The sequence below is a fragment of the Pseudophryne corroboree genome, unplaced genomic scaffold (genome assembly GCF_028390025.1).
Source record: "Pseudophryne corroboree isolate aPseCor3 unplaced genomic scaffold, aPseCor3.hap2 scaffold_142, whole genome shotgun sequence".
Lineage (NCBI taxonomy): Eukaryota > Metazoa > Chordata > Amphibia > Anura > Myobatrachidae > Pseudophryne > Pseudophryne corroboree.
This window is the reverse complement of record NW_026968046.1, coordinates 1,081,173-1,098,676: the sequence shown is the minus strand read 5'-3', so window position 1 is coordinate 1,098,676 and position 17,504 is coordinate 1,081,173. Positions and strand designations below refer to the sequence as shown.

Here is a 17,504-nt window from a genome sequence, read left to right as displayed (position 1 = left end):
TTCAATCTGCCTACCTCTGGGTTATGGACCCAGCATGCTTCCATTACAGTACTCTGCTGCACATGTAAGTGCAAGAGATCCTGAAGCACTCACTCATCATGGGAAAGTACCAATGTGTTTCTTCATTGGTTGATGGAAGAAACATCTTACAAAAACTCTCCACATTATTGACTTTTTAAAATGTTTCTAGGAATCGTTCTAGATGAATGCTTATTAGCCTTTGTCAGTAAGTACTTTTGCAAAGTGTCGCTGTGGCGCAATCAGTTAGTGTGTAAGGCTATTAACCAAAAGGTTGGTGGTTCAATCCCACCCAGGGACTTAATTGACCTTGTTATCAGATTTTGGTGATCTTTAAGCAGACAAGTCAAAATTTCAAACCCCCTGTTATGGTGTAGGGTACCTGGCCTTCTCTGATGTAATCAGAGTTAGATTTGATTCAGTGATTTTATAAAAACAGCTAGGAAGCACAATTTAGCAGTGGGTTGCAGAGAAAAAGAAATATGCTGGCAGAAAAATCCAATTGAGTGATTAAACAGCTCTTCATTTTCTGGCTTTATTTTTATGCTAACTAATTTGTTCTCTGAAAAGTGTCCACAAAGCCAAGTATCTGATTAACATATTTGTAGGGATGGTTTTTCACCTATTACTAAATTAAACTTGCTTCATTGGAAAGGCAGCAAGATGCATCCTCATTTCAATATCTACTGAAATAATACAGGTTGACACCAGGAAACATTAACGCCACTGCATCCTTGCTGCTTTCTCATGTGGAAGTCTGTTTAATGTGAAAACAAGGTGATATCTAATTAGCACACAGGTAAGGAATTAAGAAAATCTTTATTTAAGGGTAAAGATGTTTCTCACAAAATCATTGCCCCAATGCATCATTGAAATTCAAGCTGGAAAGATGATTTTAATATATCACTTGTACATTTTGTATTGCTCTTCTGGTGACAATGTAGTTTGTTTTTGTCAATTACCATTTTAATAATAGGGTAAAGAAAATTAAGTGGATTTTTGAAAGAAAACAATACTGTCAATATACTATTAAAACAAATTAAAATGGTAAAAGTTATTGTACTTTAAGTAAAAATAAAAGCTAAAATATCAATCCCAGTTTTGGATTACTTTAATGAACAAAAAAAAAATGCATATAGCAAAGGATAGTTTCAATCTGCCTACCTCTGGGTTATGGGCCCAGCATGCTTCCATTGCAGTACTCTGCTGCACATGTAAGTGCAAGAGATCCTGAAGCACTCACTCATCATGCGAAAGTACCAATGTGTTTCTTCATTGGTTGCTGGAAGAAACATCTTACAAAAACTCTCCAGATTATTGACTTTTTAAAGTTTTTCTAGGAAACGTTCTAGATGAATGCTTATTAGTCTTTGTCAGTATATTCTTTTTGCAAAGTGTCTCTGTGGCGCAATCGGTTAGTGTGTTCAGCTATTAATCAAAAGGTTGGTGGTTCAATCCCACCCAGGGACGTAATTGACCTTGTGATCAGATTTTGGTGATATTTAAGTAGACAAGTCAAAATTGCAAACCCCCTCTTATGGTGTAGGGTACCTGGCCTTCTCTGATGTAATCAGAGTTAGATTTGATTAAGTGATTTTATAAAAAAACAGCTAGGAAGCACAATTTAGCAGTGGGTTGCAGAGAAAAAGAAAAATGCTGGCAGAAAAATACAATTGAGTGATTAAACAGCTCTTCATTTTCTGGCTTTATTTTTATGATAACAAATTTGTTCTCTGAAAAGTGTCCACAAAGCCAAGTATCTGATTAACATATTTGTAGGGATGGTTTTTCACCTATTACTAAATTAAACTTGCTTCATTGGAAAGGCAGCAAGATGCATCCTCATTTCAATATCTACTGAAATAATACAGGTTGACACCAGGAAACATTAACGCCACTGCATCCTTGCTGCTTTCTCATGTGGAAGTCTGTTTAATGTGAAAACAAGGTGATATCTAATTAGCACACAGGTAAGGAATTAAGAAAATCTTTATTTAAGGGTAAAGATGTTTCTCACAAAATCATTGCCCCAATGCATCATTGAAATTCAAGCTGGAAAGATGATTTTAATATATCACTTGTACATTTTGTATTGCTCTTCTGGTGACAATGTAGTTTGTTTTTGTCAATTACCATTTTAATAATAGGGTAAAGAAAATTAAGTGGATTTTTGAAAGAAAACAATACTGTCAATATACTATTAAAACAAATTAAAATGGTAAAAGTTATTGTACTTTAAGTAAAAATAAAAGCTAAAATATCAATCCCAGTTTTGGATTACTTTAATGAACAAAAAAAAAAATGCATATAGCAAAGGATAGTTTCAATCTGCCTACCTCTGGGTTATGGGCCCAGCATGCTTCCATTGCAGTACTCTGCTGCACATGTAAGTGCAAGAGATCCTGAAGCACTCACTCATCATGCGAAAGTACCAATGTGTTTCTTCATTGGTTGCTGGAAGAAACATCTTACAAAAACTCTCCAGATTATTGACTTTTTAAAGTTTTTCTAGGAAACGTTCTAGATGAATGCTTATTAGTCTTTGTCAGTATATTCTTTTTGCAAAGTGTCTCTGTGGCGCAATCGGTTAGTGTGTTCAGCTATTAATCAAAAGGTTGGTGGTTCAATCCCACCCAGGGACGTAATTGACCTTGTGATCAGATTTTGGTGATATTTAAGTAGACAAGTCAAAATTGCAAACCCCCTCTTATGGTGTAGGGTACCTGGCCTTCTCTGATGTAATCAGAGTTAGATTTGATTAAGTGATTTTATAAAAAAACAGCTAGGAAGCACAATTTAGCAGTGGGTTGCAGAGAAAAAGAAAAATGCTGGCAGAAAAATACAATTAAGTGATTAAACAGCTCTTCATTTTCTGGCTTTATTTTTATGATAACAAATTTGTTCTCTGAAAAGTGTCCACAAAGCCAAGTATCTGATTAACATCTTTGTAGGGATGGTTTTTCACCTATTACTAAATTAAACTTGCTTCATTGGAAAGGCAGCAAGATGCATCCTCATTTCAATATCTACGGAAATAATACAGGTTGACACCATGAAACATTAACGCCACTGCATCTTTGCTGTTTTCTCATGTGGAAGTCTGTTTAATGTGAAAACAAGGTGATATCTAATTAGCACACAGGTAAGGAATTAAGAAAATCTTTATTTAAGGGTGAAGATGTTTCTCACAAAATCGTTGCCCCAATGCATCATTGAAATCCAAGCTGGAAAGATGATTTTAATATATCACTTGTACATTTTGTATTGCTCTTCTGGTGACAATGTAGTTTGTTTTTGTCAATTACCATTTTAATAATCGGGTAAAGAAAATTAAGTGGATTTTTGAAAGAAAACAATACTGTCAATATACTATTAAAACAAATTAAAATGGTAAAAGTTATTGTACTTTAAGTAAAAATAAAAGAGCAAAAATATCAATCCCAGTTTTGGTTTACTTTAATTAACAAAAAAAAATGCATATAGCAGAGGATAGTTTCAATCTGCCTACCTCTGGGTTATGGACCCAGCGAGCTTCCATTACAGTACTCTGCTGCACATGTAATTGCAAGAGATCCTGAAGCACTCACTCATCATGGGAAAGTACCAATGTGTTTCTTCATTGGTTGATGGAAGAAACATCTTACAAAAACTCTCCAGATTATTGACTATTTAAAGTTTTTCTAGGAAACGTTCTAGATGAATGCTTATTAGCCTTTGTCAGTATGTACTTTTGCAAAGTGTCGCTGTGGCGCAATCAGTTAGTGTGTACGGCTATTAACCAAAAGGTTGGTGGTTCAATCCCACCCAGGGACGTAATTGACCTTGTTATCAGATTTTGGTGATCTTTAAGTAGACAAGTCAAAATTTCAAAAACCCCTGTTATGGTGTAGGGTACCTGGCCTTCTCTGATGTAATCAGAGTTAGATTTGATTCAGTGATTTTATAAAAACAGCTAGGAAGCACAATTTAGCAGTGGTTTGCAGAGAAAAAGAAATATGCTGGCAGAAAAATCCAATTGAGTGATTAAACAGCTCTTCATTTTCTGGCTTTATTTTTATGCTAACAAATTTGTTCTCTGAAAAGTGTCCACAAAGCCAAGTATCGGATTAACATCTTTGTAGGGATGGTTTTTCACCTATTACTAAATTAAACTTGCTTCATTGGAAAGGCAGCAAGATGCATCCTCATTTCAATATCTACTGAAATAATACAGGTTGACACCAGGAAACATTAACGCCACTGCATCCTTGCTGCTTTCTCATGTGGAAGTCTGTTTAATGTGAAAACAAGGTGATATCTAATTAGCACACAGGTAAGGAATTAAGAAAATCTTTATTTAAGGGTGAAGATGTTTCTCACAAAATCGTTGCCCCAATGCATCATTGAAATTCAAGCTGGAAAGATGATTTTAATATATCACTTGTACATTTTGTATTGCTCTTCTGGTGACAATGTAGTTTGTTTTTGTCAATTACCATTTTAATAATAGGGTAAAGAAAATTAAGTGGATTTTTGAAAGAAAACAATACTGTCAATATACTATTAAAACAAATTAAAATGGTAAAAGTTATTGTACTTTAAGTAAAAATAAAAGAGCAAAAATATCAATCCCAGTTTTGGATTACTTTAATTAACAAAAAAAAATGCATATAGCAGAGGATAGTTTCAATCTGCCTACCTCTGGGTTATGGGCCCAGCATGCTTCCATTGCAGTACTCTGCTGCACATGTAAGTGCAAGAGATCCTGAAGCACTCACTCATCATGGGAAAGTACCAATGCGTTTCTTCATTGGTTGATGGAAGAAACATCTTACAAAATCTCTCCAGATTATTGACTTTTTAAAGTTTTCTAGGAAACGTTCTAGATGAATGCTTATTAGCCTTTGTCAGTATGTACTTTTGCAAAGTGTCTCTGTGGTGCAATCGGTTAGTGTGTTTGGTTATTAACCAAAGGGTTGGTGGTTCAATCCCCCCAGGGATGTTATTGACCTTGTCATCAGATTTTGGTGATCTTTAAGTAGACAAGTCAAAATTTCAAACCCCCTCTTATGGTGTAGGGTACCTGGCCTACTCTGATGTAATCAGAGTTAGATTTGATTAAGTGATTTTATCAAAAAACAGCTAGGAAGCACAATTTAGCAGTGGGTTGCAGAGAAAATGAAATATGCTGGCAGAAAAATCCAATTGAGTGATTAAACAGCTCTTCATTTTCTGGCTTTATTTTTATGCTAACAAATTTGTTCTCTGAAAAGTGTCCACAAAGCCAAGTATCGGATTAACATCTTTGTAGGGATGGTTTTTCACCTATTACTAAATTAAACTTGCTTCATTGGAAAGGCAGCAAGATGCATCCTCATTTCAATATCTACTGAAATAATACAGGTTGACACCAGGAAACATTAACGCCACTGCATCCTTGCTGCTTTCTCATGTGGAAGTCTGTTTAATGTGAAAACAAGGTGATATCTAATTAGCACACAGGTAAGGAATTAAGAAAATCTTTATTTAAGGGTGAAGATGTTTCTCACAAAATCGTTGCCCCAATGCATCATTGAAATTCAAGCTGGAAAGATGATTTTAATATATCACTTGTACATTTTGTATTGCTCTTCTGGTGACAATGTAGTTTGTTTTTGTCAATTACCATTTTAATAATCGGGTAAAGAAAATTAAGTGGATTTTTGAAAGAAAACAATACTGTCAATATACTATTAAAACATATTAAAATGGTAAAAGTTATTGTACTTTAAGTAAAAATAAAAGAGAAAAAATATCAATCCCAGTTTTGGATTACTTTAATTAACAAAAAAAAAATGCATATAGCAGAGGATAGTTTCAATCTGCCTACCTCTGGGTTATGAACCCAGCATGCTTTCATTACAGTACTCTGCTGCACATGTAAGTGCAAGAGATCTTGAAGCACTCACTCATCATGGGAAAGTAACAATGTGTTTCTTCGTTGGTTGATGGAAGAAACATCTTACAAAAACTCTCCAGATTATTGACTTTTTAAAGTTTTTCTAGGAAACGTTCTAGATGAATGCTTATTAGCCTTTGTCAGTATGGACTTTTGCAAAGTGTCTCTGTGGCGCAATTGGTTAGTGTGATTGGTTATTAACCAAAGGGTTGGTGGTTCAATCCCACCCAGGGATGTAATTGACCTTGTTATCAGATTTTGGTGATCTTTAAGTAGACAAGTCAAAATTTCAAAAACCCCTGTTATGGTGTAGGGTACCTGGCCTTCTCTGATGTAATCAGAGTTAGATTTGATTCAGTGATTTTATAAAAATAGCTAGGAAGCACAATTTAGCAGTGGTTTGCAGAGAAAAAGAAATATGCTGGCAAAAAAATCCAATTGAGTGATTAAACAGCTCTTCATTTTCTGGCTTTATTTTTATGCTAACAAATTTGTTCTCTGAAAAGTGTCCACAAAGCCAAGTATCTGATTAACATCTTTGTAGGGATGGTTTTTCACCTATTACTAAATTAAACTTGCTTCATTGGAAAGGCAGCAAGATGCATCCTCATTTCAATATCTACTGAAATAATACAGGTTGACACCAGGAAACATTAACGCCACTGCATCCTTGCCGATGATAACCTCAAGTTGGGTCATTCGGTGCTGCAGAGTCGTACGCACTCTTCCACCCGTTCAAGAGCTTTGGTATAACCCCATGGTTCTTAATGTGACCCCAGCATCCTCTAGGTCGTATGAGAAAATAGGATTTTAATACCTACCGGTAAATCCTTTTCTCTTAGTCTGTAGAGGATGCTGGAGTTCCCTTGTGCTGCCTCAGTTGAATCTCCTTTACTTGACAGAGATGTGCCTGAGCAGCGGCCCTCCCCAGCCCTATCCCAAATCATACTTATTTTGCATAGGAGATACCATGGTCATGAAGATTATTCTCCCAGGGTGAGGTTCATTCATTGCATTCTGGGTATGCTGACCCCTGTGATTTCCCCAAATGTGGGTAACTCGACTGCATTATTTGTGGTAGTGGGGGACTGTGTTTGTGTTTTCCTCTGGTCAGCTCTGGTAAAAGTCAGATTTCTTTGTTTCAGATCTTCCTCTAGCCTTGTTCTTCTTTCAAGAGTTCCCTTGTGCTGCCTCAGTTGGATCTCCTTCACTTGACAGGGGGGTGCCCGAGCAGCGACCCTCCCCAGCTCAAGCCCAACTCCTACTTACCTGCCAGGTGAGATACTATGATCATGAAGGTGCTTCTCCCAGGGCAAGGCTCACCCATTGCACTCTGGGTGTGCTGCCCCTGCGATTTCCCCAAATGTGGGAAACTTGACTGCATAATTTGTGTTTCCCCTGGTCGGCTCTCGTATAATTCAGATCTCTTTGTCTCAGGTCTCTCTCCAGCCTAGTTTGCTGTCTGTTTCCACTTCTTTTTTCTTGAGCCCCTCCCTTTTATACCCTTGTGCACTATCCTGACTTCTCCTCCTGTCTGCTTACTTTGTGCCTTCCAATGCACAATGCAAACTACACACCCTTTTACTTGCCTTACAGAGCAGCTCTGGAGCTGTTACAGTGCCAAGCTGCTGTAAGAAATCAGCTTGAATGCTTCAGGGGCTGGGGCATTGTCAACATGAGCCCCACACCGAAGGAGGGTTTGGGTGTTTAATGCGAACTAAGGGTCATCCAAGCGCCGCAAAAGGCCGCCATGCCCTGCATACCCCTTTTCTCTTTTCATATGCAGATGAGGGTTCCAGCCAACTTTGGCCCACTGCTTGGATGACATCACCGTATGCAAATCCATCTTCTGCAGAACTTCCCCCAGGAATGCTTGTACTAGTTGTTGCATTTGGTTTGTTGTTTGGGGGTGCTTCAGTATTAGGCAGCCTTCTGCCCTCCCATGTTCATCTGAAAATATGTGTTCTCCCTGCAGTTGTTGTCTCCAGATGAGAGTTCCCTTGTGCTGCCTCAGTTGAATCTCCTTTACTTGACAGAGATGTGCCTGAGCAGCGGCCCTCCCCAGCCCTATCCCAAATCATACTTATTTTGCATAGGCGATACCATGGTCATGAAGATTGTTCTCCCAGGGTGAGGTTCATTCATTGCATTCTGGGTATGCTGACCCCTGTGATTTCCCCAAATGTGGGAAACTCGACTGCATTATTTGTGGTAGTGGGGGACTGTGTTTGTGCTTTCCTCTGGTCAGCTCTGGTAAAAGTCAGATTTCTTTGTCTCAGATCTTCCTCTAGCCTTGTTCTTCTTTCGAGAGTTCCCTTGTGCTGCCTCAGTTGGATCTCCTTCACTTGACAGGGGGTGCCCGAGCAGCAATCCTCCACAGCTCTGGCCCAACTCCTACTTACCTGCCAGGAGAGATACTATGATCTTCACTGTTAGGGCAATCAGGATGTGGAATTCCCTGCCAGGGAAGGTGGTAATGGCGGACTCTGTAATTGGATTTAAAAAAGGAATGGATACATTTCTGAATGAAAAAGCTATCCAAGGTTATAATACTTAAAATATCAACATGGTTAATCCGGGGGTAACATGAGTTGTAGTAGCTAACTAGTCATAAAACATTATTCAGCAAGTATGTAGAATCATCACAACTTAAAACAGGTTGAACACGATGGGCAATTTGCCTCTATTCAACCTCAAAAACTATGTTACTATATGTTACTATATTACTATGTTACTGTAGTATACAGAACACCACAATGCAATGAGCAGTGATAGTGAGCACTGATGAGGATACTAGAACTGACACTGAGCAGCAAGATGCAGCACTGGACTATTAGTAATGTACTGTAGTATGCTGAGCACAACAATGCAGCACAAGACAATGAGCAGTGATACTGAGCACTGATGAGGATACTACTGAGAACTGACACTGAGCAGGAGAGACACACTACTAGTATTACTGAGCAGCAATAAGTATCCACTGATACTGAGCACTGATATTGAGATTTCCACTGAGAGAACATAGCCACGTCCTCTCCGCTCTCTCTTCAATGCACGAGTAAAAATGGCGGCAACGCGCAGCTCTTTATATGAAATCCGAATCTCGCGAGAATCCGACAGCGGGATGATGACATTTTCCCTTGTTCAGGTTTTCCGAGTCAGGCGGGAACAACCGAGCCTGCCTCGTACCAGTGTAAACCACGTGGAGTTCGTGGGGAATTCGGTTCTCGGAGAACCGAACCCGCTCCTCTCTACCTTATACCCATCAATTTTTTTTATTTTCAATCTAAGCCCCTGCAGTTTTCTGTAAGCATCTGCTTTGCTATGATGATCAACAAGTCACAAGGGCAAACACTCAGGGCTTGAGGCGTAGATCTTAGGACCAGCTGCTACAAGCATGGCAGAGGTGTCACTATCACTGGTGACACCCAGAGAGGTGGCGAGGGAGATTGTAATGCAGTGCGCGCAGATAAGCAGCGCAATGGTAAAAAGGAGGCATGGTTTCATAGGTAGGGGCGTGGCCTGGTGGCCTGAATCTACATTTTGTTGCTCCGGGTGTCCCGGGGGTTGGGGGCTGCACCGGGGACTAGTGTGTGAGCGGTGCTGGCTCCTGCACAGTGACATGGCATGGCCACTAGAGATGTGCACCGGAAATTTTTCGGGTTTTGTGTTTTGGTTTTGGGTTCGGTTCCGCGGCCGTGTTTTGGGTTCGAACGCGTTTTGGCTAAACCTCACCGAATTTTTTTTGTCGGATTCGGGTGTGTTTTGGATTCGGGTGTTTTTTTCAAAAAACCCTAAAAAACAGCTCAAATCATAGAATTTGGGAGTCATTTTGATCCCAAAGTATTATTAACCTCAATAACCATAATTTCCACTCATTTTCAGTCTATTCTTAACACCTCACACCTCACAATATTATTTTTAGTCCTAAAATTTGCACCGAGGTCGCTGGATGACTAAGCTCAGTGACCCAAGTGGCCGACACAAACACCTGGCCCATCTAGGAGTGGCACTGCAGTGTCACGCATGATGGCCCTTCCAAAAAACACTCCCCAAACAGCACATGACGCAAAGAAAAAAAGAGGCGCAATGAGGTAGCTGTGTGACTAAGCTCAGCGACCCAAGTGGCCGACACAAACACCTGGCCCATCTAGGAGTGGCACTGCAGTGTCACGCAGGATGGCCCTTCCAAAAAACACTCCCCAAACAGCACATGACGCAAAGAAAAAAAGAGGCGCAATGAGGTAGCTGTGTGACTAAGCTCAGCGACCCAAGTGGACGACACAAACACCTGGCCCATCTAGGAGTGTCACTGCAGTGTCACGCAGGATGGCCCTTCCAAAAAACACTCCCCAAACAGCACATGACGCAAAGAAAAAAAGAGGCGCAATGAGGTAGCTGTGTGACTAAGCTCAGCGACCCAAGTGGCCGACACAAACACCTGGCCCATCTAGGAGTGGCACTGCAGTGTCACGCAGGATGGCCCTTCCAAAAAACACTCCCCAAACAGCACATGACGCAAAGAAAAATAAAAGAAAAAAGAGGTGCAAGGTGGAATTGCCTTGGGCCCTCCCACCCACCCTTATGTTGTATAAACAGGACATGCACACTTTAACCAACCCATCATTTCAGTGACAGGGTCTGCCACACGACTGTGACTGAAATGACGGGTTGGTTTGGACCCCCACCAAAAAAGAAGCAATTAATCTCTCCTTGCACAAACTGGCTCTATAGAGGCAAGATGTCCACCTCATCATCCTCCGATTCATCACCGTGTACATCCCCCTCCTCACAGATTATCAATTCGTCCCCACTGGAATCCACCATCTCAGCTCCCTGTATACTTTGTGGAGGCAATTGCTGCTGGTCAATGTCTCCACGGAGAAATTGATTATAATTCATTTTAATGAACATCATCTTCTCCACATTTTCTGGAAGTAACCTCGTACGCCGATTGCTGACAAGGTGAGCGGCGGCACTAAACACTCTTTCGGAGTACACACTTGTGGGAGGGCAACTTAGGTAGAATAAAGCCAGTTTGTGCAAGGGCCTCCAAATTGCCTCTTTTTCCTGCCAGTATACGTACGGACTGTCTGACGTGCCTACTTGGATGCGGTCACTCATATAATCCTCCACCATTCTTTCAATGGTGAGAGAATCATATGCAGTGACAGTAGACGACATGTCCGTAATCGTTGGCAGGTCCTTCAGTCCGGACCAGATGTCAGCATCAGCAGTCGCTCCAGACTGCCCTGCATCACCGCCAGCGGGTGGGCTCGGAATTCTGAGCCTTTTCCTCGCACCCCCAATTGCGGGAGAATGTGAAGGAGGAGCTGTTGACCGATCAAGTTCCGCTTGACTTGATAATTTTCTCACCAGCAGGTCTTTGAACCCCTGCAGACTTGTGTCTGCCGGAAAGAGAGATACAACGTAGGTTTTAAATCTAGGATCGAGCACGGTGGCCAAAATGTAGTGCTCTGATTTCAACAGATTGACCACCCGTGAATCCTGGTTAAGCGAATGAAGGGCTCCATCCACAAGTCCCACATGCCTAGCGGAATCGCTCTGTCTTAGCTCCTCCTTCAATGTCTCCAGCTTCTTCTGCAAAAGCCTGATGACGGGAATGACCTGACTCAGGCTGGCAGTGTCTGAACTGACTTCACGTGTGGCAAGTTCAAAAGGTTGCAGAACCTTGCACAACGTTGAAATCATTCTCCACTGCGCTTGAGACAGGTGCATTCCACCTCCTATATCGTGGTCAGATGTATAGGCTTGAATGGCCTTTTGCTGCTCCTCCATCCTCTGAAGCATATAGAGGGTTGAATTCCACCTCGTTACCACTTCTTGCTTCAGATGATGGCAGGGCAGGTTCAGGCGTTTTTGGTGTTGCTCCAGTCTTCTGTACGTGGTGCCTGTACGCCGAAAGTGTCCCGCAATTCTTGTGGCCACCGACAGCATCTCTTGCACGCCCCTGTCGTTTTTTAAATAATTCTGCACCACCAAATTCAAGGTATGTGCAAAACATGGGACGTGCTGGAATTTGCCCAGATATAATGCACGCACAATATTGCTGGCGTTGTCCGATGCCACAAATCCACAGGAGAGTCCAATTGGGGTAAGCCATTCTGTGATGATCTTCCTTAGTTGCCGTAAGAGGTTTTGAGCTGTGTGCGTATTCTGGAAAGCGGTGATACAAAGCGTAGCCTGCCTAGGAAAGAGTTGGCGTTTGCGAGATGCTGCTACTGGTGCCGCCGCTGCTGTTCTTGCGGCGGGAGTCAATACATCTACCCAGTGGGCTGTCACAGTCATATAGTCCTGAGTCTGCCCTGCTCCACTTGTCCACATGTCCGTGGTTAAGTGGACATTGGGTACAACTGCATTTTTTAGGACACTGGTGAGTCTTTTTCTGAGGTCTGTGTACATTTTCGGTATCGCCTGCCTAGAGAAATGGAACCTAGATGGTATTTGGTACCGGGGACACAGTACCTCAATCAAGTCTATAGTTGGCTCTGAAGTAATGATGGATACCGGAACCACGTTTCTCACTGCCCAGGATGCCAAGGCCTCAGTTATCCGCTTTGCAGCAGGATGACTGCTGTGATATTTCATCTTCCTTGCAAAAGACTGTTGGACAGTCAATTGCTTGGTGGAAGTAGTAAAAGTGGTCTTACGACTTCCCCTCTGGGATGACCATCGACTCCCAGCAGCAACAACAGCAGCGCCAGCAGCAGTAGGCGTTACACTCAAGGATGCATCGGAGGAATCCCAGGCAGGAGAGAACTCGTCAGAATTGTCAGTGACATGGCCTGCAGGACTATTGGCATTCCTGGGGAAGGAGGAAATTGACACTGAGGGAGTTGGTGGGGTGGTTTGCGTGAGCTTGGTTACAAGAGGAAGGGATTTACTGGTCAGTGGACTGCTTCCGCTGTCGCCCAAAGTTTTTGAACTTGTCACTGACTTATGATGAATGCGCTGCAGGTGACGTATAAGGGAGGATGTTCCGAGGTGGTTAACGTCCTTACCCCTACTTATTACAGCTTGACAAAGGCAACACACGGCTTGACACCTGTTGTCCGCATTTCTGTTGAAATACTTCCACACCGAAGAGCTGATTTTTTTGGTATTTTCACCAGGCATGTCAATGGCCATATTCCTCCCACGGACAACAGGTGTCTCGCCGGGTGCCTGACTTAAACAAACCACCTCACCATCAGAATCCTCCTTGTCAATTTCCTCCCCAGCGCCAGCAACACCCATATCCTCCTCATCCTGGTGTACTTCAACACTGACATCTTCAATCTGACTATCAGGAACTGGACTGCGGGTGCTCCTTCCAGCACTTGCAGGGGGCGTGCAAATGGTGGAAGGTGCATGCTCTTCACGTCCAGTGTTGGGAAGGTCAGGCATCGCAACCGACACAATTGGACTCTCCTTGTGGATTTGTGATTTTGAAGAACGCACAGTTCTTTGCTGTGCTTTTGCCAGCTTAAGTCTTTTCATTTTTCTAGCGAGAGGCTGAGTGCTTCCATCCTCATGTGAAGCTGAACCACTAGCCATGAACATAGGCCAGGGCCTCAGCCGTTCCTTGCCACTCCGTGTGGTAAATGGCATATTGGCAAGTTTACGCTTCTCCTCCGACGATTTTTATTTAGATTTTTGAGTCCTTTTTTTACTGATCTTTTGTGTTTTGGATTTTACATGCTCTGTACTATGACATTGGGCATCGGCCTTGGCAGACGACGTTGATGGAATTTCATCGTCTCGGCCATGACTAGTGGCAGCAGCTTCAGCACGAGGTGGAAGTGGATCTTGATCTTTCCCTATTTTTGGAACCTCAACATTTTTGTTCTCCATATTTTAATAGGCACAACTAAAAGGCACCTCAGGTAAACAATGGAGATGGATGGATACTAGTATACTTATGGATGACGAGTGACTGACGACACAGAGGTAGCTACAGCCGTGGACTACCGTACTGCGTCTGCTAGTATAGAGATGATAATTAATGATATAAAAAAAAAATATATATAACTACTGTAGGTATATATAATATAATGACGGACCTGGTGGACACTGTCAGCAGACTGCTAAACTACTAGTATGAAGAAGATAGAAAAAAACTTCCACCACAGGTAGGTAGGTATACAATTATGGATGAGCACTGACGACACAGAGATAGCCACAGCCGTGGACTACCGTACTGCGTCTGCTAGTATAGAGATGATAATTAATGATATAAAAAAAAATATATATAACTACTGTAGGTATATATAATATAATGACGGACCTGGTGTAATTCAGATCTCTTTGTCTCAGGTCTCTCTCCAGCCTAGTTTGCTGTCTGTTTCCACTTCTCTTTTCTTGAGCCGCTGCCTTCTATGCCCTTGTGCACTCTCCTGACTTCTCCTGTCTGCTTACTTTGTGCCTTCCAACGCACAATGCAAACTACAGGTAGTGCTGCAGGGCCCACACCCTTTTACCTTGCCTTACAGAGCAGCTCTGGAGCTGTTACAGTGCCCAGCTGCAGCAAGAAATCAGCTTGAATGCTTCAGGTGCTGGGGCATAGCCAACAAGAGCCCCACACCGACGGAGGGTGGAGGTGTTTAATGCAAACTAGGGGTCAGCCAAGCGCCGCAAAAGGCCGCCATGCCCTGCATGCCCCTTTTCTCTTTTCATATGCAGACGAGGGTTGAAGCCAACTTTGACCCACTGCTTGGATGACATCACCATATGCAAATCCATCTGCGGCAGGCCTTCCCCCAGGAATGCTTGCACTAGTTGTTGCATTTGGTTTGTTGTTTGGGGGTGCTTCAGTATTAGGCAGCCTTCTGCCCTCCCATGTTCATCTGAAAATATGTGTTCTCCCTGCAGTTGTTGTCCCCAGATGAGAGTTCCCTTGTGCTGCCTCAGTTGAATCTCCTTTACTTGACAGAGATGTGCCTGAGCAGCGGCCCTCCCCAGCCCTATCCCAAATCATACTTATTTTGCATAGGAGATAACATGGTCATGAAGATTGTTCTCCCAGGGTTAGGTTCATTCATTGCATTCTGGGTATGCTGACCTCTGTGATTTCCCCAAATGTGGGAAACTCAACTGCATTATTTGTGGTAGTGGGGGACTGTGTTTGTGCTTTCCTCTGGTCAGCTCTGGTAAAAGTCAGATTTCTTTGTCTCAGATCTTCCTCTAGCCTTGTTCTTCTTTCAAGAGTTCCCTTGTGCTGCCTCAGTTGGATCTCCTTCACTTGACAGGGGGGTGCCCGAGCAGCGACCCTCCCCAGCTCTAGCCCAACTCCTACTTACCTGCCAGGTTAGATACTATGATCATGAAGTTGCTTCTCCCAGGGCAAGGCTCACCCATTGCACTCTGGGTGTGCTGCCCCTGCGATTTCCCCAAATGTGGGAAACTTGACTGCATAATTTGTGTTTCCCCTAGTCGGCTCTCATATAATTCAGATCTCTTTGTCTCAGGTCTCTCTCCAGCCTAGTTTGCTGTCTGTTTCCACTTCTTTTTTCTTGAGCCCCTCCCTTCTACACCCTTGTGCACTATCCTGACTTCTCCTCCTGTCTGCTTACTTTGTGCCTTCCGATGCACAATGCAAACTACAGGTAGTGCTGCAGGGCCCACACCCTTTTACTTGCCTTACAGAGCAGCTCTGGAGCTGTTACAGTGCCAAGCTGCTGAAAGAAATCAGCTTGATTGCTTCAGGGGCTGGGGCATGGCCAACATGAGCCCCACACCGAAGGAGGGTGGGGGTGTTTAATGCGAACTAAGGGTCATCCAAGCGCCGCAAAAGGCCGCCCTGCCCTGCATACCCCTTTTCTCTTTTCATATGCAGATGAGGGTTCCAGCCAACTTTGGCCCACTGCTTGGATGACATCACTGTATGCAAATCCGTCTTCTGCAGACCTTCCCCCTGGAATGCTTGAACTAGTTGTTGCATTTGGTTTGTTGTTTGGGGGTGCTTCAGTATTAGGCAGCCTTCTGCCCTCCCATGTTCATCTGAAAATATGTGTTCTCCCGGCAGTTGTTGTCCCCAGATGAGAGTTCCTTTGTGCTGCCTCAGTTGAATCTCCTTTACTTGACAGAGATGTGCCTGAGCAGCGGCCCTCCCCAGCCCTTTCCCAAATCATACTTATTTTGCATAGGAGATACCATGGTCATAAAGATTGTTCTCCCAGGGTGAGGTTCATTCATTGCATTCTGGGTATGCTGACCCCTGTGATTTCCCCAAATGTGGTAAACTCAACTGCATTATTTGTGGTAGTGGGGGACTGTGTTTGTGTTTTCCTCTGGTCAGCTCTGGTAAAAGTCAGATTTCTTTGTCTCAGATCTTCCTCTAGCCTTGTTCTTCTTTCGAGAGTTCCATTGTGCTGCCTCAGTTTGATCTCCTTCACTTGACAGGGGGGTACCCAAGCAGCGACCCTCCCCAGCTCTAGCCCAACTCCTACATACCTGCCAGGTGAGATACTATGATCATGAAGGTGCTTCTCCCAGGGCAAGGCTCACCCATTGCACTCTGGGTGTGCTGCTCCTGCGATTTCCCCAAATGTGGGAAACTTGACTGCATAATTTGTGTTTCCCCTGGTCGGCTCTCGTATAATTCAGATCTCTTTGTCTCAGGTCTCTCTCCAGCCTAGATTGCTGTCTGTTTCCACTTCTCTTTTCTTGAGCCGCTGCCTTCTATGCCCTTGTGCACTCTCCTGACTTCTCCTGTCTGCTTACTTTGTGCCTTCCAACGCACAATGCATACTACAGGTAGTGCTGCAGGGCCCACACCCTTTTACTTGCCTTTCAGAGCAGCTCTGGAGCTGTTACAGTGCCCAGCTGCTGCAAGAAATCAGCTTGAATGCTTCAGGGGCTGGGGCATAGCCAACATGAGCCCCACACCGACGGAGGGTGGAGGTGTTTAATGCGAACTAAGGGTCATCCAAGCGCCGCAAAAGGCCGCCATGCCCTGCATACCCCTTTTCTCTTTTCATATGCAGATGAGGGTTCCAGCCAACTTTGGCCCACTGCTTGGATGACATCACCGTATGCAAATCCGTCTTCTGCAGACCTTTTCCCAGGAATGCTTGTACTAGTTGTTGCATTTGGTTTGTTGTTTGGGGGTGCTTCAGTATTAGGCAGCCTTCTGCTCTCCCATGTTCATCTGAAAATATGTGTTCTCCCTGCAGTTGTTGTCCCCAGATGAGAGTTCCCTTGTGCTGCCTCAGTTGAATCTCCTTTACTTGACAGAGATGTGCCTGAGCAGCGGCCCTCCCCAGCCCTATCCCAAATCATACTTATTTTGCATAGGAGATACCATTGTCATGAAGATTGTTCTCCCAGGGTGAGGTTCATTCATTGCATTCTGGGTATGCTGACCCCTGTGATTTCCCCAAATGTGGGAAACTCGACTGCATTATTTGTGGTAGTGGGGGACTGTGTTTGTGCTTTCCTCTGGTCAGCTCTGGTAAAAGTCAGATTTCTTTGTCTCAGATCTTCCTCTAGCCTTGTTCTTTTTTCGAGAGTTTCCTTGTGCTGCCTCAGTTGGAGCTCCTTCACTTGACAGGGGGGTGCCCGAACAGCG

At 43.2% G+C, this 17,504-nt stretch overlaps 7 non-coding genes and 1 pseudogene across 7 annotated transcripts; all 8 read left to right on the top strand.

Moving 5' to 3' along the window:
• Positions 1-6,880: 6,880 nt before the first annotated feature.
• On the top strand, positions 6,881-7,044 carry LOC134996270 (U1 spliceosomal RNA). The gene has a single exon (XR_010198973.1). It is a non-coding gene; the product is annotated as a U1 spliceosomal RNA (small nuclear RNA).
• Positions 7,045-7,196: 152 nt separating this feature from the next.
• LOC134996384 (U1 spliceosomal RNA) lies at positions 7,197-7,359 on the top strand. The gene has a single exon (XR_010199084.1). It is a non-coding gene; the product is annotated as a U1 spliceosomal RNA (small nuclear RNA).
• A 655-nt stretch (positions 7,360-8,014) lies between these two features.
• Positions 8,015-8,178, top strand: LOC134996199 (U1 spliceosomal RNA). Its single transcript, XR_010198904.1, has one exon. It is a non-coding gene; the product is annotated as a U1 spliceosomal RNA (small nuclear RNA).
• A 6,732-nt stretch (positions 8,179-14,910) lies between these two features.
• Positions 14,911-15,074, top strand: LOC134996238 (U1 spliceosomal RNA). The gene has a single exon (XR_010198943.1). It is a non-coding gene; the product is annotated as a U1 spliceosomal RNA (small nuclear RNA).
• A 152-nt stretch (positions 15,075-15,226) lies between these two features.
• LOC134996598 (U1 spliceosomal RNA) lies at positions 15,227-15,361 on the top strand (annotated as a pseudogene).
• A 702-nt stretch (positions 15,362-16,063) lies between these two features.
• On the top strand, positions 16,064-16,227 carry LOC134996168 (U1 spliceosomal RNA). The gene has a single exon (XR_010198875.1). It is a non-coding gene; the product is annotated as a U1 spliceosomal RNA (small nuclear RNA).
• Positions 16,228-16,379: 152 nt separating this feature from the next.
• On the top strand, positions 16,380-16,542 carry LOC134996478 (U1 spliceosomal RNA). Its single transcript, XR_010199169.1, has one exon. It is a non-coding gene; the product is annotated as a U1 spliceosomal RNA (small nuclear RNA).
• Positions 16,543-17,213: 671 nt separating this feature from the next.
• LOC134996172 (U1 spliceosomal RNA) lies at positions 17,214-17,377 on the top strand. Its single transcript, XR_010198879.1, has one exon. It is a non-coding gene; the product is annotated as a U1 spliceosomal RNA (small nuclear RNA).
• The last annotated feature ends 127 nt before the right edge of the window (positions 17,378-17,504 follow it).